This window comes from Triturus cristatus, chromosome 12, assembly GCF_964204655.1.
Source record: "Triturus cristatus chromosome 12, aTriCri1.1, whole genome shotgun sequence".
NCBI lineage: Eukaryota > Metazoa > Chordata > Amphibia > Caudata > Salamandridae > Triturus > Triturus cristatus.
In genome coordinates, this window is record NC_140595.1 from 755,399,458 (window position 1) to 755,418,528 (window position 19,071).

At 42.2% G+C, this 19,071-nt stretch overlaps 1 protein-coding gene across 1 annotated transcript in view; it reads left to right on the top strand.

The window, feature by feature from the left end:
- LOC146782715 (vomeronasal type-2 receptor 26-like) overlaps positions 1–19,071 on the top strand; it is a 120,876-nt gene that overhangs the window by 87,873 nt on the left and 13,932 nt on the right. The gene's annotated exons all lie outside the window — the stretch shown is intronic.

A 19,071-nucleotide genomic window follows, 5' to 3' on the forward strand; every position in this document is an offset into this window, starting at 1 on the left:
CAGGTATCTGTAGTAGGCTTTGAAAAAAAGAGACCCCTCTACTGTTACACCTTCCCATGCTGTTGACCGGTATGCATAGTAAATTGTGGGGAGGAACTTCTCTTTTGCTGACACATCTCACTTGGAAGATAATTGTGCATAGTAAAATGTGGGGAGACACTTGCCCCTCTCCTATGACCTGAGTCTTGGTTGATGGGTGTGCAAATTAGGATGGGAAAAGGGGCTTACCTCTCTGGTCACAGCTCTCCCTTTCTTGACAGCTATGCAAGTAGGATGTGGGGAGGAAATTACCTCTATGCTTAGAAGTCTGTCTTGGATAACAACCATAGAGACATGGAGACAGGCTTCCCTGTAACCTCCGATCTCTCCCCAGAGTAACACATGTGCAAAGTAGGCTGTGAGTAGAAACAGTTCTCTCTGCTTGTACTTTTTTTCATGGTGATGAAGGTGTATAGTATAGTATTGAAATGGAGTATACTCGCTGCTGAAAACTGTCTCTTGGTTAGCTGGTGTGGACAGTCAAATGTAAGAAAACACTTGCCACTCCTTATGGGGACAAGCATGTATAGTAGGGTATACACAGAGATAGACCTCTCAGCTGAGATGTCTCTCCAGAGCCACAAGCATATATAGTAATATGTGCAAAAGAACTGCCCTCTCAACTATCAGATCTCCACCAGCTGATAGAAGTGTGTAGTGGAGTATAAAAATATACTGGCCTCTGTGCTAAAACCTCTCTCTTGTATGAGAGGTCTCTATATTACAGTGCGGACAAGGACTGATCTCTCAGAGACCTCCCTGTTGCGTGAGAAGTCACCATAGTTGGGTATTCTAATAATTGGCTTCTCCATTAACAAGTCTTTGTAGCATAACAGATGTGCATAGTACTGTATAGAAACATATACATGAAGGAGTACTTCTGGCGTCCTTGAAAATGGAAGTGTGAGCTTCAATACTGTAATTATATTGAAATCCATGATAACTATAAAGCAAAAATATCACTAGTATATATATAGTTTTATTTGATCAAAGAAATGATCATTCACATCATAAAAAATACAACACATCAGAATAAAAACAGTTAATATTCGTTAGAAAAATATATAAATATATATTATCAGAATATCCACTAAAAACAAGGTTAAAATTCCTGTAGAAAACACAGTAGGCCAAATCATCCATTAAGGCAAATTAAGGTTATGTATGCACAGCCATTTTCAAAGGGTGAATTACACATTTTAGCCTCCCCCTCCATGCAAATAGCAGAAATCTTGAGATAGAAAACACTAGCCAAAGTGTGGTATCAGATTTAAAAATGCGTATAGCTTCCGAATGAGACCTAATAGAAAGCATACGACAAACAGGGACTATCCAGGTTCTTCCATAGTCAGCAGAGGAGGGGCAATAAAAGAGAAAATGCTCAGTTGTCTCGGATGCAACACAGCAACATGGACACAATACATTAACCACCACATTTCCCCAGCTGTTTTTCCTTGTGTTTAAAGGAATCGCTCCATATCTAAGTTGGGTATACAGAGCTCGTGCCTGTGGTGGCTCGATGTCGTCCAAAAAGGACTCAAAGCCGTAGCTGTCTTTAACATTTAAAAACCTCACGGATAAAGTGCCATGTGCAAAATGTTCAACACTTTCCAAGATCATCAGTGCCCAGAACCTTTTTTTAACAAGAGGGATCAAAGATTTAGTAATGGACCCAGGTTCCTCCCAAAGCTGCCCCAAACCAATTTTTAAAAAACAATCCTTGATCTTTTTGAACCACTTGATACGACCAGTTTGCCTGTGCAATGCAATCAGCTCAACCATTGCTTCCTTCAGTGGGACCTTTGTATTACTTGTCCACACCCTTATCCAGAAAAAGAGGGCCCAGAGAATGGCAAAATATTCAATAGGTTTTAGGCCAAGGTCTAGTCTTAGTGGCAGAAGTGGTGTATTCACTGGTAAGTTCATAATGGCTCTAATACATTTGTTTTCGGAGGTGGTTAGGTCTGTAAGATTTTCCAAACCCCATAACTCAGCCCCATAAAGAGCTGCTCCTAGACCTTTAGCCCTATGCATTTCTAGGATAGGTGAGATGGGCCGTTAGGGAGATGCCCTAGCTCTATGTACTAGGGCACAATCTACATGCTGGAAGGTCAGGGTGCTCTTTGCCAGCTGCGCATTCCAGGTTAACCTATCACTGATGTGAACCCCCAAATAGTCAAAGGACTTAACTTGCTTCAAAACTTGCGTACCTAACTAGTAATTTTAAACAGTTTTTATTACAATAACACCATTCTACATTTAAAAAACGACAATTATATTAACAACCTGTATCAACAACTGTAAATCAAACAAAACAACCAACGTCACTAATTTAGAATGTCTTCTTCTGACTCTGGTGAGCAGGCACCAGGTGTTCCAGTAACATAAACTGCCGAACCTGTAAAAGAGTCTCCTGTTTGACACATTTCCATGAGAAAAGCAGGAAGAAAAAAGATGCCTCACAAGAGGGCTGCAAGAGAAACCACACCACCAAAGAAGGGTTCTCATTAAATCCTATGAATGTGTTTGTTTGGAAACCGAAGACTCAATCCTTTTTACATCATTTGTGCATTGGATTTTGGTGTGGGCAGACCTTTCTCTGTTTCCCTTTAGCAATTATTTACTTTTTGGCAAAGGGTAAATGTCTTGATCAGATTCTGACGTGCAGCCTGGTGCAGTTGCAGCATGTCAGCAACCTCAGCCTGCCAAATATTCTTTGCTTTAGCAGTTTTTTGATATGAGGCCAGGTGGCATTAATTCTCAGGAAAGTTTCTCATGTGCAAACTTTGTGAAAAAGAGTTCAGCCAGGAAGTACCAAGATGCAGTGTAGTATAAACACTACGGGAATGTGGAGGCATTTAAGATCCATGCATACACAAAGGCTAGCTTGAGTAATAGTTGCCTCTTGCTGCTGAACTGGAGAGCTCTTCAGGTGCTTCCTTCGGCTTACCTACTGTAGGCAGGCCAATATGATCCTGGAGCCTAGTTAAGTGGAAGCGCTAGAGCCGAGGTGAGGGAGACGGTGGTGTTGTGCCTGTTGTAATTGGACATTTGGAAGCACTAAGGGTGGGAAAATGGAGTTTTCAGATACGTCTCCCCCAGGAACTGTTGTGAAGAGCATTAGGAGGGGTCTTAAGGACCAGGGAAGCTCTTTGATGTGCTTTGGTGAATGCCTGGTCTTTGATTAAACACAGCCTTGATATTAGTGACATGATTGAGATAGCCCAGTTGGGCTTTCTTTTTGTTATGGGGACCTGGGCCAAGGAGGACTTGGGCCCTGACTTTGCTTTTGCCACACCACCTTGTTATGGTGTGGTGAGTGTCAGTGGAAGTGCTTGGAGGGGGGAAGCCTAGCCGTTATTGTTGGAGAATAACTAAGACCCATTAACACTTCCATTAAAAGCTGTGAGGTAGGACACTTAACATTTTAAAATAAGAATTCAGTTAAGTTGGAGGGTTTGTTGATCAATTGCCCGCCTGGTCCAAAAAGCTATTTATTTCTAATTGCCACCTAGTGTTTGTGCCCTTTATTTCTTGTAACAACCTTACTGCACTGGGGGATTTCAATATTCACTTAGATAAAGAGAGCAGGACTTGGACACTGGGGCTTTTCTGGATTTCATGCTCAGTTTTAGCTTCACCCAAATGGTCAAGTTCTAGACTCATAAAGCTGGACACATACCAGATGGGATTTATTCCAGTCACAATATCGTGAATTTAAGTGAGTGCTCACAGATTGATAGGACTGATCATAGACTGGTTTAATTTCAGGGCCATTAGGTATATGCGGTAGAACACATTGCGGTGCACTGCTATGAGCATTAGAAACTTGGGAAAAATTGTAGTGGGTGAGTTCACTGATGCGCTGAATAAATTTAAGGAAAATAAGTGAATTTTAATAATTGGATCAGGCTAGCGGTAGAAGAGGTGTCCCCCTTGACAAGAGTGAGCTCAAAGGGTAGGAGGAAACCATCTTCCCTGAGGTTTTCAGAGGAGCACAAGGAGCTCCAAAGGAAGTGAAATGAGGCAGGAGCAGAAATGTAAATTGGCCCTTGAGCTGAAAAAGAAACTCAAACTTAGGGATCTGCTCTCAAATACAAAAGGTCAATTAAAGAAGCCAAAGTAGCATACTTCTCCCATAGGATAATGTTGGCCATTAATGTCCCAAAAGAAATCTTCAACACATTGTACACTCTCATGTTACCTCCAACATTTCAGGGGGTTGAGAACTTATAGACATTTTGTCAAGTTCTTTAAATAGAAAATTAGGAAGATCCACATGGATTTCCTGACACCTGCTGATGGTTCCATTGATGCTGGGATTTCAGTCGTTCTGTGGTAAGAGCGGGGAAGCTTTAGAACATCTCACCCCCAGTTGTTTAGCCAGGTTTTCACTGTTACCTGCATCTAGGATCAAGACCCTGTTAATTGGTATCACTTTGGCTTCGCCGGATGACCCAGGTCCACCTAGGGTCCTACAGTTGATTCCGGACCACATGGCTGAGATTATGGAGAAGATCAACTTGGAGGGTCTAGAGACCTGGATGTATCCACAGAACTGGAAGCAGGCAGTTGTTACCCCCCTGAAGAAGAAGCCTGATGGTGAATCCAGCGATCTGAAATACTTGCACCCAATCTCTTTGTTGCCTGCTCCCACAAAAGTCTTATAAAAGTATATAAATCATGAACTAGCCAAATATCTCCTTGATCAAGATACTTCGCAGAATGGGTTAAGGAAAAATCATAACACCAAATCAGCGCTTATTGCCATTGTGTATTCTATTTGCAGGCAAGTGGATCAGGGAGGTGCAGCTATCCTGGTTTTGCTATACATGTCAGCAGCCTTTAACACCATATCACCATATCTCCATCACTGTTGGTGCAAAAGCTATGGCCCGCCGAGCCGAATGATGTGGCCATTAAGTAAGCCTGGGCAAAACTCCACGAAGTGATAAAAAAACCTCGCTGCACTACACAGAGTTCAACAAACGGGCAAAGTTGCTTATCCCACCTGTTTGTGTGATTTTTATCCCATACGGCAACGCAGATTGAGTGTTCGAGGGGCAATATTGTGCGAACTACACCACACTGTCACGCATGGATGCGGCTATCTTGTTTTCTTCTCTGTTAGGGTGCTGGGGCCTACTTTTTGAATCCTCCCTAAATCTTTTCAATCCTTATTCCAAAAACTTTTTTTCATATCATTTCTATTTATTATCTTTCCCTCGGTCTTCTAAAGTGTGTATTTTGCATTTTTTCCTACGTTTTGTGTGTTTTTTAGACAATTTTGTACTGTTTTTCTCTCTACTTTCTTCCATTTTTTTACCTCCTTCCTTCTCCTCCCTGTTATTTTATTATACATTCTACATTTTATTTTCTGCCCTCCCAGCATCATGGCAGAGGCCCATGCCGCTAAGAAGGCAGCAAAGAAGAGCTGCCTTCCTTGCAGAATTGGCGCCAAGGGGATGCACTCCCAGGTACTTTTTTGACATGTGGAGGTGGCAGCGCTGTTTTTTTTTGTGCAGCGCCACTTCCCTACCACCCTGGTAGCAGGTAGCAGGCAGCAGGCAGCAGGCCTGGGTCCAGTTACGGACTCTGGGAGTGCTAGCAGCGGTGGGTGAGGGTGTGCCGGGCAATGTATCACTGCTTTGGGATCCGGCGCACCCACAATCGGCTGGCTCACCAGTGGCCGACATCCTGGAACAAGAGCAGGACCTGCTAGACCTGCTAGAGGTTGAGGTTGAAGGGCTTAGTGAGTATCTAATTATTATTTTATTATAACTCGTATGTTCTATATTATTGCTAATATCTTTTTCACTAATAGCAAGCATGCTGCTCACATGCAGGTACGTTACGTTTATAAATCTTATATAATGTGATTGTTATTGTAGACAGGTGCTCGGCGCTATCATACGTGTTTGCAACTTTGATCTCGCTTGGGCTGATTATGCAAGAACCTATATTAAGTAACGCAGACTAGAGAGAGACTCCTTTCCTTGTCCTGTCACTAAGATAGTGGTAGTTAGTATTAGGTATTTAGCATTGTGCAAACTCTCACTTCAGTTCTTAGAACTTTTTTTGTAGCTCGTACAGTGTCAAGCAACCAACTAATTTGGTGTATGCATGCATCCATCTATGCATTTAAAGATAAAATTCAGACTTAGTGATTTGACCCGTCAATGGGGGTTGAGAATGAATGCGAATGAGATGGGAACTTTAGAAGCAAATATCATTTATTACAATTTATTCCAAAGTCTTTGGAATAGATTGGCTAGGTAGGTTTAGGAAATGAGGAATTAATCAATAGGATGGTCTGCAATACTAGTCTACTGGTAGTCAATCTGATATAGGAAAGTTGAATGTTATTGCAATTGCCGTTTCATGTCCAAAAATCATTTTGAAGAGATTATTTATTTACCACCAATTATTTCTAGTCTCTTTAATTATGTCTTACATCAGCATCCAGGAGCAAGAGGTCGTCCGAGATAGGTGCTGTAGCTGGAGGTGCCTCCCAGGAAGAACGCTCCTCGGCCGATGGCTCTGCTGGTCCCAGTGAGTCTTCCTGTTGTTAATATTAGTATATATTTGCCTCATTTTTACTGCTTCCTAATTTGAACTATTTTCTACCTCTTTCCTAATTTTATTTTTTCCCAAGTGCTCTTCGATCTATCCGTTTCAGAAATCTTAATATCCCTGCATTATCCTATTTCCTAAGGTATTTTATATTTCTATTGTCTGTGTTTTACCTCACACTGCCTCTGTCTGTAGCTTCCTTTCTTCTGGTTTTTCAGTCAGCTTTCCCTCTCCCCTTTTATATTTTGTGGACTGCCTAGTGGTGGTACTGTAAGACTCTGAGAACCCATTGGTCCTTACTACTACTAGTACTAGCACTATTACTCTGCTGTGTAGATTGCATGCCCAAGTAAGGTATTCTACACATTATTGTTGAGATGAGAAGGCTTTCTTTTACTTTCTCATGCTCAGTAAAATAAGTGTGGCCATGTTGGACATCCCAAAGTTATACCTTCTCATATCTAGGCCTAGTATTATTAGCAGCAGTCGATGGTGAACTGATTACCGTTCACCATGGCTGGATGGAAGTATGAGGAAGAGGAGTATGGCACCATTACATTTGCCAACCAAGAAGGCCTTATGTCTGATTATCTGCCCATACTGCCACTCTTATTTCTTTTTAAAAACTCATATTCAACAATAGCTCCTGCCACTCAGTCCGGTCCTGTCTTCTTGAGAGGCTTTTTAAAAATAACTACCAGCAAAATGCCCGACTGGATATCTTATTATGTTTGATGTGACCTACTATCTGTACTCGAATTGTAATGATAAGTCTGGTGCTTGTATTTTAAATTTTGTTACAGAAAAAAATAAATAGCGGGAGGCGTATATGGCATCTAAACAATGTGCAATGTTTTTTTCTAGCTACGCCGACCACTAGTGCTGAGGCCAGCGGCGATGGTGGCGCCATCTAGGAGCAGATGCGGCAGCTGCAGGGGGTGAGCCAGCGACAGTGGTGGGTGGTGGTAAATCATACTGCTTGCTAATTGAAAATTTATGTACTCGCTGCAAGTGTATACACTGTACTGTTGAGACTAACTGAACAGTTGAAGACAGTCCTCTTTATTTAGCATTAGCATATACAGCGGGAGTTGAGTAACTAATGGCCTGTTCTATTTTCAACTCAGCAAAGAACGTTTTATGAAGAAAAGTAAGATCTTGATGGTTTGATGGAAAAGGGAAAGAAGGATGGAAGGAGGAAGGACGGCTGAAAGGATGCGTGGGCTAAAGGATGCATATAGGTGGGTAATAGGATGCATTTGTGGATGAAGGATAGGTGAAAGAAAGGATGCCTGCCTGGGTGGGTGAAAGTGTATGGGTGAAAGAAATCCTCCAGGGGGTTTGATGGGTCAAAGCAAGGATGCATAGGGAGTTAAATGACAAATGCATGTTGGTGAAAAGTTTGTTGAGAATGATAGTCATGTTTGGAATGGATGGATGGATGGTATTCATAGATGAAGACTGGATGAAGAGAATGTAAAACTTAAACGGTGACTGAGTACCAAAGTCAAGGATGAAGAATAAAAATAATACTAGAAGAGCAATGCAATGATAAATGGAAAAAATCCTGGGAAGAAGAGTAAACAAGGATTTTTTTTTATCAAGCTTTTTGATGCAAAGGTTTGAGTCAGGTTGTATTTTAGACTACTCCCTTGACTCACAGTAGTTTTCAAGCATAACATATATTATGCACCCACTCATCAACATCAATTGCCTCCCTCTGAGGCCCACTCCCTACCCATGGCATTTATTTCACCGGTGCCAGCCATGTGTGGCCTATCGGCGACATAGTTACAATAGTAGTACCTCTCTCAACACGAAAGTCCAGAGGTAGAAAAATACACCAACACAAAACAAAACCAAATGGGCTCGGAGTGCCTGAATGTAACTAAACTAAAGCCAAGCTCAGCTAACAAAGTCCTTACAAAGAGGACATAATCCCATCACCCACCGTGGTGGCATGCTTCATCATATGGGATCTCCTCTCAACCAAACTTAGTTTGGCTGAGGAGCTACTACTCCCAGTGTAAAACTACGGGAGGAGCTCGCGGATGTTTTAATCTACGCTGATGGAAAATGATCTCCTAAAGATCGATGAAGCTGTACTAAGTGAGGTGAATATAAACAGTGCAGTGTAAAGCAAGTGAGTTAAAATTGACTACAGGAACACAAATAACTTTAATAAGGATTATCCCTGTGCCAACGTTAAAACAAGGTAATAGCGCGGACTGGCCCAATGACCAAATGCACTAACAAAACCAGAAGATGGTCTACATGTTTCAGCCTATACCGATCAAAGAATTTTGGATCTAGGCTTTCATCAGGACCATTATAACAAAAACTACTGCACCTACACCGAAGTGCACGAAGCAACAATAGGTACTAGTGTTTAGATAGAGACAGGCCGATACACCAACCTTGTACCGCAGGATCAAATTCAATAATTTAAAGTATCCTGTCAGTCACAGTGGTAAGTACCCATAGTTAAATCGGGACTACGTCTGCCGCTCCTGGTAACAACTCAGGGCGTGAGACAACGCTCTTTCCGGCGCTGCCCCGGGCCTCCTTCCTGAATGCTAGTGGCAGCCCAAAAGTAGTACTTCACGTCATGACGCTTATCATTCATATAATAGTAACTATGCATCTGCCTTGTTGTAGTCAGGGAAAAAGTGAAATTGAGAATTTAACAGAGCATGACCATGAGAGGAAAAGAGATAATTGTGTAGTACAGCTGTCCCACCTGCAGATAGTAGCAAAGTAACGCAGCACAAGTATGTCTGTCTAGGGTGCAAGCTTAGCTGGCATGCCTGCATTAATTTAGCTAAACAAGAGAGAGAAAAAGTATACTTGTATACTCCATAGTGCCTAAAGCCTGAAACTCTAATCACATCAAAAAAGAATGGGCAGAGGAATCAAGAATTCCTGCAAATGTTATGTGCTGCTAATGCTACTATCTGTGCCACTATATAATTTTATGTGTTACTGTTTTGCTAAAAGTATTAGTTATAATGTGTCTTTTTTCTTTCTTGATATAGGTACTCCTGCCAATCCATCACAACTCACATTTGAATTGTGGACTATTATTTGGACTTTCTTTACTTTGGCCATTGGTTGGGGTTAAGGAGAGTGGTGGGCCAGGTGTTGAGGGTTTTCTAGTTTATATTTGTTAGGAAAACACATTTTTTAGTGTTGTACATATGATATAAATCTTTTTTGGGGGGTTGGTCTTTTACTTTGCACTGTTTCCTTTGCCGCAGGCCCGCATCCAGTTTTTAAAATCTGACGATAGTGTGACACACAAACAGATAGTTATGTGGTACCCTGACTTGTTCTACAACTCTTTCCTTTTAGTCTATGCAGTCTGCAACTATATCAACCCCTAAGGACTCAGGGTGTGGGGGGGTGAATTTCCATTATATATAGATTATTGCAGCTCAACAATGAATCCCCCACAGTTCTTCTCTTACCTGTGATTAGGCGAAGCCATGGCTGCATGGTTCCCAAGGTGCCATGGTAGTGGTAGTAGACAGTGCAGCATGGTAGAGGACTAGTTGAATACTAGTGAAAGCACCAGATGCAGAAGTGAAGTTCCGCTCCCTCTGAGCTGAACTCAAACTATAGGATGAGGAATATTCATTGCAGGGAACTAATTAAATTGAAATAAAAACTGAGTTAATGCCTTTTTATATGCAAGCATTCAAAAAAATGGGACGGTCACCGGAGAGGAGACTGGAGTACGACTAGTAGAACACAAGAAGAAGACTGCCAAAAGAGAAAACATGACAAGCAATGCTAAAGAAAAAAAAATCATCAGAATGGTGACCTAGTAAAAGTTACACAATGAAGTCAACTCGAGCTATGAAGTGGACAAGCGTAACCTTTAGTGCTGGAAGGATGGTGATGCTGGTAATTATGAAGTATGTTCTTCTGAAAATAATTTAAATATCAAATACTGCGCATGGGTGGGCAATCTATTATATATAATATTGCCAGTTTTGGCTATACTTAGAGCAGAAGCAGATCCACCCCCTTCCTTGAGTTGGTGTTGCTTTCACCACATCCTCGGCACCAAGTGTGTGATCAATTAATGGTATAATTTAGTTTAGTCACACCTCCATAAATAACACAGCCCGGGGGAAGAGGATTAGCAGTTCAATGAATGGATGGGAAGGGGGATTTGAGGGAAAGATTTGATATGGAAAAACACTGCACAAGGACAACATTCATCTTTGCAGCCGACCGTCATAAATCTGTAATGTGAGGAAAAGGAAATGCATGCATGATGATGAGTACTCGTACAGGTAAACTAAATCAAATTGTCAGTCTTCCCCCAGAGAGACCCAAGTTACATTATGTTCTGTTGTACTGTGCTTTGAAATATAGCAAAATTGAAATATCTGTAGGAGTCAAGTAAACAAACATTATCAACACACACAGCTCTAATGATTAAAGAGAAAAAAATGATACTGTATTGCCAAATTGGGAGTTGCATCTGCATTCCCTTTGTACTGTCTGTCAATCTTGGGTGCCTGGCAGATGTTTGGTAAAGCAAGTGAGAGTATGTTATATTGTTTTCTAGTATAGCGCAGGGCAAAGGGCCTTTAGATTGAAAACCAAAAATTATATTGAAGTATCAATAAGAAATTTTAAACTGAATAAGGAGTACTACACGAAGACTCAGAGGCAACATGGCTAAATGTCTGTTTTCCGGCAGTTACCATCAACATCAGGCCCCCTACCCCACCACCTCTTAGCTTCGAATTTGAGCCAGACAGCACTGAGCACACACGCCCAGCAACATATAATTTTCCCAATCAAGTAAAAAAATCAATGTACCACTCTCAGTCACACCACTCACCACCACCACTAAACAGACTTGTGTAGTTCTGGTGTTGTTTATCTTTAGGCCACTTCAAATCATCATCATTCAGATCGGTTGGTTTCAGTGAATTTGAAAACTTCCATCTTCTTCTAGTGGTCGGTCTCAAAGTAGTCACACTCATGCCCACACCCTGAGTCCTTCCATCATCTCTGAACCTCGTGAGTCTGACTCTGAGTATGGTGTCCAACTCTGTACCAACAGTGTCATGAGTCACGACTCAAAATGCAATAAATTGGCCTGTAGTAGTTTAATTTTGTTATTGATCAACAAGAAAGGAAAGATTAAGTCTCTTTTTGTGTATACTAGGTTTGTGTTTGCAATCTTTGCATTATCTAAGGGACTGGTCGGGTCAGAGTCTTTGAGGAGTATAAAAAGCACAAAACAATAAAACAAAGCAGTGTGGACTGCATGGATTGGACCCAGTGAAGATCTCACTATCCTATCTCTTAAAAGGGGAAGGAAAAAAATAACATTCATTGGAAAATTATTGATTAGCCGTCATTAGGCCACCAACATTGTGAATCTCAATCATCACTAACCCATTAAGCGTAACAAACAAATACCCAGTCTCACACGGCCTGCAACCACATGATTTATCTCTTCTCAATCTCAACACACATGATAAAGACATATCACAACAAGTTTGCATCACAACAATCACTCAGCATACAATGCATTCCAGCATTTACCTATTCTTCCGGTGTGACCAATTGGTGGTACATTGCAGAATGCAGATTCTTTATTTGTTCATGAGGGAGAGAATTATGTCACATATGGGGAGTTCCCTCAAGGGTAAGAAAGGATAGATAGTCATGGCCCAGGGTTGGCGGCAGGCACACATTTGTTTGTAATCTCCGTCCAATGTCTGGCTTGAGGGAAATGGCTTCTGAGGTTGAGTCGGGACTTCTTCACTGCACACAGTTGCAACTCCAATCCCGCAATACAATAAGTCTAAGAGTAAGACAGTGGGGGTGAATTGGTCAATCAGACACACACAAATAATAAAGTAAATAATGTTCCCTTTTGGTGTCAAAGAAAGCGTAGTAGTCAAGGAAGTAGAGCTTGTCCTCAAACTCTGGTGGTTCACCCAGAAGTAGGTCTTCTAAAACACTACTTCCTTGACCTGAGTCTCCATCATCTACCTCGTGTTGTACGGAGTAATCAAGTGGTATAAAATGTTGATTCATTTTGATCATGGTTAAACTCTCCACATTTTGGGGTGAGCGACTGGTCCTTTTCACTGTCACAACTGCACCAGCAACACTGAAAACACACTTAGAGGAGACACTGGCTACAAGACAAGCCAGATAGTTTATTACCAGACTGCTGAGCACTGTCCATTGGCTGCTCTTCCCATACCAATACGCCAATGGGTTTCGATCAAGGTAGGCCTCTGTTGCGTCATCCAGGCCTGTAACATTTGCTCAATGTTCATTGCTGGTGCTCTTCTTTACTTGACCCCTTTTGCCTTTACCTCTGAATTGGACTTGAGCCCTGCCAGTAGAGACCACTCAGTTGCAGATTTGGGGGCTGAGGCTCCTAGTTTCGTTGTTGATGGTGATCTTGTTGTTGGTTTTGGCTGCGGTCAGCCAACAGCACTGCCCTCAGACTCTGAACATGAAGGCTGCTCCTCAGGACTTTTGCCCTGGAGCAGTGGGCCTCTAATTCCATGCCATTCGTTTTCTAGTTCATAGCCTTGCTACGCTTTGCCCTTTCTACTGTCCTCTCTGTTGACTACCCTTGTGAACACCTCAAGTGGAAACAGAATCTCTGCCAGGCATTTGCCAAGGCCTCAATGGTCCATCTCAATGATCATGCCTTTCACAGTTGCAGCCCCTCCATTCATGACATATTCACTGATAAGTCTGTACTGCTCAAAAAGGCATTCAAGCATGTAATAAACGAAGTTCCAATGCGTTGGCACCTCCTGTATAAGTGCTTTAACAGGCATTCTATTATCATGCTGAATGACCCTCAGCTGTTTCTGGGCTTTAAATGAATGGCTGAAATTAGTGTAGATTCTCCTGCAGGTGGACAGTAAGTTACTTACTATGTCTTCTCTTATGAGCAAGTCCTGTACAATGAAGTTGACGAAGTGCACCAAACGCAGGACCCTGAAAAAATCACCATCATCAATGGCCTTAACTATACTACTGTCATTGTTCTTGGCAACAAATTCAATCTTAAGCCATATTGGTAGCAGCCATTCAAAGACCTTGTTGTTAAAGTCTTCCAAAATGTTTGCAACTGTATGAGATTTCTCCATTTCTCCATTGTGAACATTGCTACTGTTGCATGCTTCTGAGCAGAATTAAAAATCTCAGCAGTGTCAACACCTGTTTAGGTGGATAGTGTGGACAGTACTCTACTGAAAAGCTTGTCCAAGCAATTCAAGCAATGCTTCTGATTGACCTGATCACTAGCCCATATAACTGCTGCTCTTCCCTTTTCAGTCTGTGAGTAAGTCTTCTTAAAATTAGTTAAGCTTCAACTGGTGTACGATAATATGTTCTGGGTAGAGTCTTTACAATTTGTGTTGCATCAAAATAACCCCTAATTAGGCCTGGGTGGTAAATTCCATTCCGCTTGTGGAATTTGGGTAATTTCGCATTCCGCTGAGAACTTGGAATTGCCAAAAATTCTGCAATCCGCGGCTTCGCAGAATTTTTTGCTTGTTTGCGCTTTCAAAATGCGTGTTCGGGAGATATTTACCCCGAGCATGCAAATAGCTTTCACGAACAGGAAAAAAGCATCGCGAACGGGTGGAACAAGCAATTCCGCGTGTTCGAGGAACTCTGCATGCTCGCGGAGATTTTTTACTGTTTCCCGGAGTTTTGCGTAGCACGACTACGTAAATTCCGCCCACCCCTACTCCTAATCATACTGGGCCAGTGTTATGGTCAGTTCAGTGGATACAGAGAGATCTAATTATGCCACATGTTTTGCCTACTATGTAGCTCCCATGATGTGGTTGAAAGCAGCATTGCACACCTCTGACCACTGAAAAGATATATCTTGCTTGGTTAGCTCCAAAAGTGGAGTACTCCTACTAGAAAAATATCTCTAATGTATCCTGAAAAATAGCGAGCCATCTCTAGAAATGAATACAAACCTCAAATATCTCTCAATATAGCCACAGTACTCAGAGGAGATACTTTGTTTGGGCCAGCCTACTATCCTGAGCTTAAGAAAATATGACTATAAAAGGCAAGCTCAGATTTGTCTACATCAATTTCTTCATGTTGATAGTGAGACCTGTTATGTTATGTTATTTTCTGGGATTTGTATGGCACTTTATCACCCTAAATGGTTTCCATTTGCAAAGAAGGTGGGCTAGCTACGCCTACAGCTTAATTAGGTTAATTGAACAGCCAGGTCTTCAACTTCTTGCAGAAGTGAAAAGGAGCATAGGATGTATAGCTGTAGGTTGTTCAAAACTTTAAGCACAATGAAGTAGAAGGCTTTGCTGCTTGGTCTTGTTTTCTGTAAGTGATGGATGTGTGTAAATAGGAGTCTGGCTGAGTGTAGTGTCTGAAGCGTGTGTGAAAGTGGATGCACTTGTTGAGGAATACATGGCCTAGGGTTTGAAGTGCTTTGCAATTGCAGGTCAGTTAGTAATGGAGTTTGAAAAATGCTTGCTTATGTGTTGGTAGCCAGTGAAGCTTCCTGAGGTCAGGTGAGATGTGTGCACATTGTGCAAGGTTGAGAGTGATTCTACTTACCTAGCTCTGAATGGTGTGTAGCCTTGTGATAAGTTGCTTGTTGAGCCTGGAATAGAGGGAGAGTCCGTAGTCCAGCCTGCAAGTGATGAGGGCATGTGTGATAGTTTACATATGTTGATCTGGAGTCATTGGGAGAACATTTCAAAGGACACTAGCACATACTGAATAATTCATAAATATATTCCCCTTTAATGAAATTAGCCAAAGCACTACGTTTTGATGAGAAAATACTACTCAACGTTATATGAGCACTATCCTATTGTTGTGACTTTTACCTTGAATGTATTTAATAGGTAGACTCACCTATGTTTTCGTGTTGTGCCTTCCAACAAGTTCAGTTATTGTCACCACCTATAAAATGAGAATCTCATACCTTATGTCCATAGTCACATTATGCATCACCTTCTTTCAGTCCCATCCATCCTTCTGGCTCACAGTGGAAAGAAAACTCTGTTATGTTAAAATGGTTTAAATAGATACTATATGCTTCAGTGCAAGCCTTTCTTTTAGCAGAAATTCTAATGAAGAAGGAAGCTTGTTTCATTGAAACTCATTTTGGCTTCATGAAACTGGAACCACACCCAGCATAAAGCTGAAAGTAGGCTCAGGTTATTTCTATGAAGGCACCTATCAGGTTTACCCGCATCAGGCTGCAGCTCCTAGCTGCCACCCCTCCCCTGGTCAACTATTCACTGATAGGTTTTCTCCCCTTATTTCTTGACTGGCTTACATTTACATTCACATTCATATCTGCACAAACCTTTAAGTTCCACTGATAACATCAAAGGCTGCCCATCTTTCATTGTCACTTGAACATTTTGCACAACATCACACATACTACATACAGTTAAATCAACAGAGGCAACCCTGGGGAAATTAACCTCCTAATCATTTAGCAAATCACAGTTGCTGTGATTGCGGAAGAATTTAAATAACATCAAAACCCTGAAGCCTGGATTTACTAAGGCGTTGCGCCTGTTCCAAACAACACAAAGTGGCTACAAAGTGACACAAACTGACGTAACGTCTCACGTCATATACGGCATAAATGGTTTTTGCACCGTGAAGGTGTGGTCACCGTGGGCAAGAAAAAGATATGCAGAGGGATTATAGTGGACAAATGTCTCTTTTATGCTTGTTTTTAATGTAATTTGGGGAGGCTAGTGTCCAAAATAGAAGAATAGTGGAAATTTCTTCTTTTCTTTTTCTTTGGAAGGTGGGGAATTAGACAGGTGCAAGTAGACGGGACTTGTCCAAAGTCTCTTAGGGTTGTATGAAGTGTTTTCCGGCTGCTTGTCTCTTTCCTTCAGAAGGCTTTCTCTCTGGTTCAGGTTCCGGTCAGAGGCCATGAGGGAAAGGAGAGTTACCCTCGAAAAGAACAACAAACAGATATATGTAAATATTGTAGGGCCTCTAGCTTATGCCTCCACCTAGACACCTAAGTGTGCCTGTGTGTTTTGTGTTGGCCAAAAAAATAAAGGAATAAAAACCAAGTGGTTCAGGTGTGACCCTACACGCCCCACCACCTTCCTACTGAAAAATAATGAAGAAAAGGAACTTGCCTGAAGCCACGGCCCTCCGAGGTCATAGCAGAGAGAGTCGCAGTATCCTCTCTGGACTGCTGGACTGAGTCGAGATGCCTCTAGGCGGTGTCTCCCTTCTCGCGTCACTGCTGGATGTGGCTCCTCCTGAGTCCGGTCACGTCTGTCCCGGACAGTTCCCGTCAGGTGCTCTCCTTCCTTAATGGGTTTTGACATCTGTTGCTTCTTCCATTGTCACCGCCTGCCTACCTCCGGGTTCTGCATCTTTCTTCCACACCACAGCTCGTTTCAGGGGCGTTTCTGTAGACGCACCGGTCACATGATCTCGAGGCACTGGAGCAACAGCTGTGTTTCCCATCAGGCACTGAATGGAGGACATCTTGGGAGTCCCGCCCAGACAGGATGCGGGACTACAGAAGGTATCATGTATTTCAAAACTGGTTTGCTGTGCTTTTCAATGCTTTAAAGCAAGGTGGTATTAACTGTGTGGATAAACTAAGTACCCATAGTTTGTGAAAGAAAATCTAATCTACTAAAACAGCCAGATCAGGCTGTAAGTCAAAAACTGACCCGTGTGTGAGACAAGTGTAAACAAAGTGAAAAACATCACATTGCTTGTGTGTTGCAGTTCACGGTATACATGCAATGCATTGGATCATTCCAAGCATGAGTAGGTGTAGGACTTGTGCTTTCTGTACAAATCCTGTGTTAGATAGCGCAGAATTATCTCTGTGCCATGTTGTGAGGCTGTGCATCACACACAGAAGCAGGAGGCCAATGTTAGTAAATATGGGTCTGTCCTTTGTTTTTTCCTTGTGCAACACAGTGCAGTCAATGTGTCCGCTGGGAAGCGTTATGTGAAAAAGTGGTACATCTGGGTCTAATACGTCTGACAACATCACCCCTGCCAGGACAGTTGCTCATCTGCAGTCACTAGAGTTGACATGCCCATCGGCCCCACATACTGTTGCAGGGATTCTGCACAAACACAGAACTATGCACAGGATTATAGGACCTTGGTGTATAGGGACTGAGTCATCCTACCACCTTAGTTTTCATGAGCCCATGACCAACTAGCTATAGTGTCTCACTTGCTCTCCTACTCACTCACAGAGAAACAAATGATTAGACACCCAAGAACACAACACCCCCAGATCTCTCAAGAATCGTGATAGCAAGACACACCCTTTCGCTCGCACTCTTGTACTTGTTCACAGTAAGATCTGACAGGAACATGAAACAGTTTAAAATATTTATTTTAACTAACGTGCCCTAACATGCAGTATACGTGCCACAACAAGCAGGAAAATGCATAGTACAAATTGAGTCAGCATAGCAGCTAGTCCATAAATCATGAAGGGAGCTGTCATCATGAAACAACAATAGAGCCGCACCTCCCTCCCCCTGCTAAGAAGCAGTACTATTATATGTTAGAAGATCTCTGTGTTTTGTCAGCAGACCCAATACCTTAGCCGATAGATGGTAGATCTACATCATAGCTGCTGTCTCGCTCTTCTCCCTGGAAAGGTCCCTCTCCAAGTGTGTGCTACCTTTTTGTGTATTCTAATAAATCCAAAGTATGTTGTCCAAATAACAGCTGCATCGGCATGTTTTGTCTAAGGGCCAAGGCCTGGTCAGAACAAAATAATAAGGGGCATTGTTATTCGACCTTGCTCACAATGTTCGGTCACAATCCCAGGAACTTGCAGATAGTGAACACAGAGATGAGTTCTCATGTGAAAACAGCCATAGAAATTATTGCAAAAATAAAGCTGTGTAAGTAATGTGCGCAAAGCAGCAGGAAAGCTGCAGCGTGCTCATGCTAACTTAGAGAAAACGACAATGTCCCCATGGGCCATGTGACAATACAGACAGGAATGTAGCTGCGTTTTGTGTTGTTTAAACCCAGTCAGGAGCTGCCCATGCAGGTAAGAGTGGTGAGGTGGTGGGCCCGGTTGGGGGACAACTTGACAGAAGACCATGAGGGAAAATTAAATAATTAATTAATTTTCCCTCGTCATCATCTGTCAAAACCGCCCTCTCACTAGGCCCACTGCTCATACCCACACCGGCCGCTGCTGACCCAGTCACCGCAGACTTACTCTTAAGAAAACTGTAGTCATCAAACAAATGTTCTAAAATGGCTGGACGCTCTTTGCTCTATGTTCTTTCCAAATGGTAGTTGAAAATGTAAGGATTTCACCACCTCAAAAGCTTGATTTACATCTAAATCCTGGTCAAACTGAAGGCTTACCTTCACACAGCACATGGGAACCCTACATTTATACAAGTCTTAAACTGATTAGCATCTGCA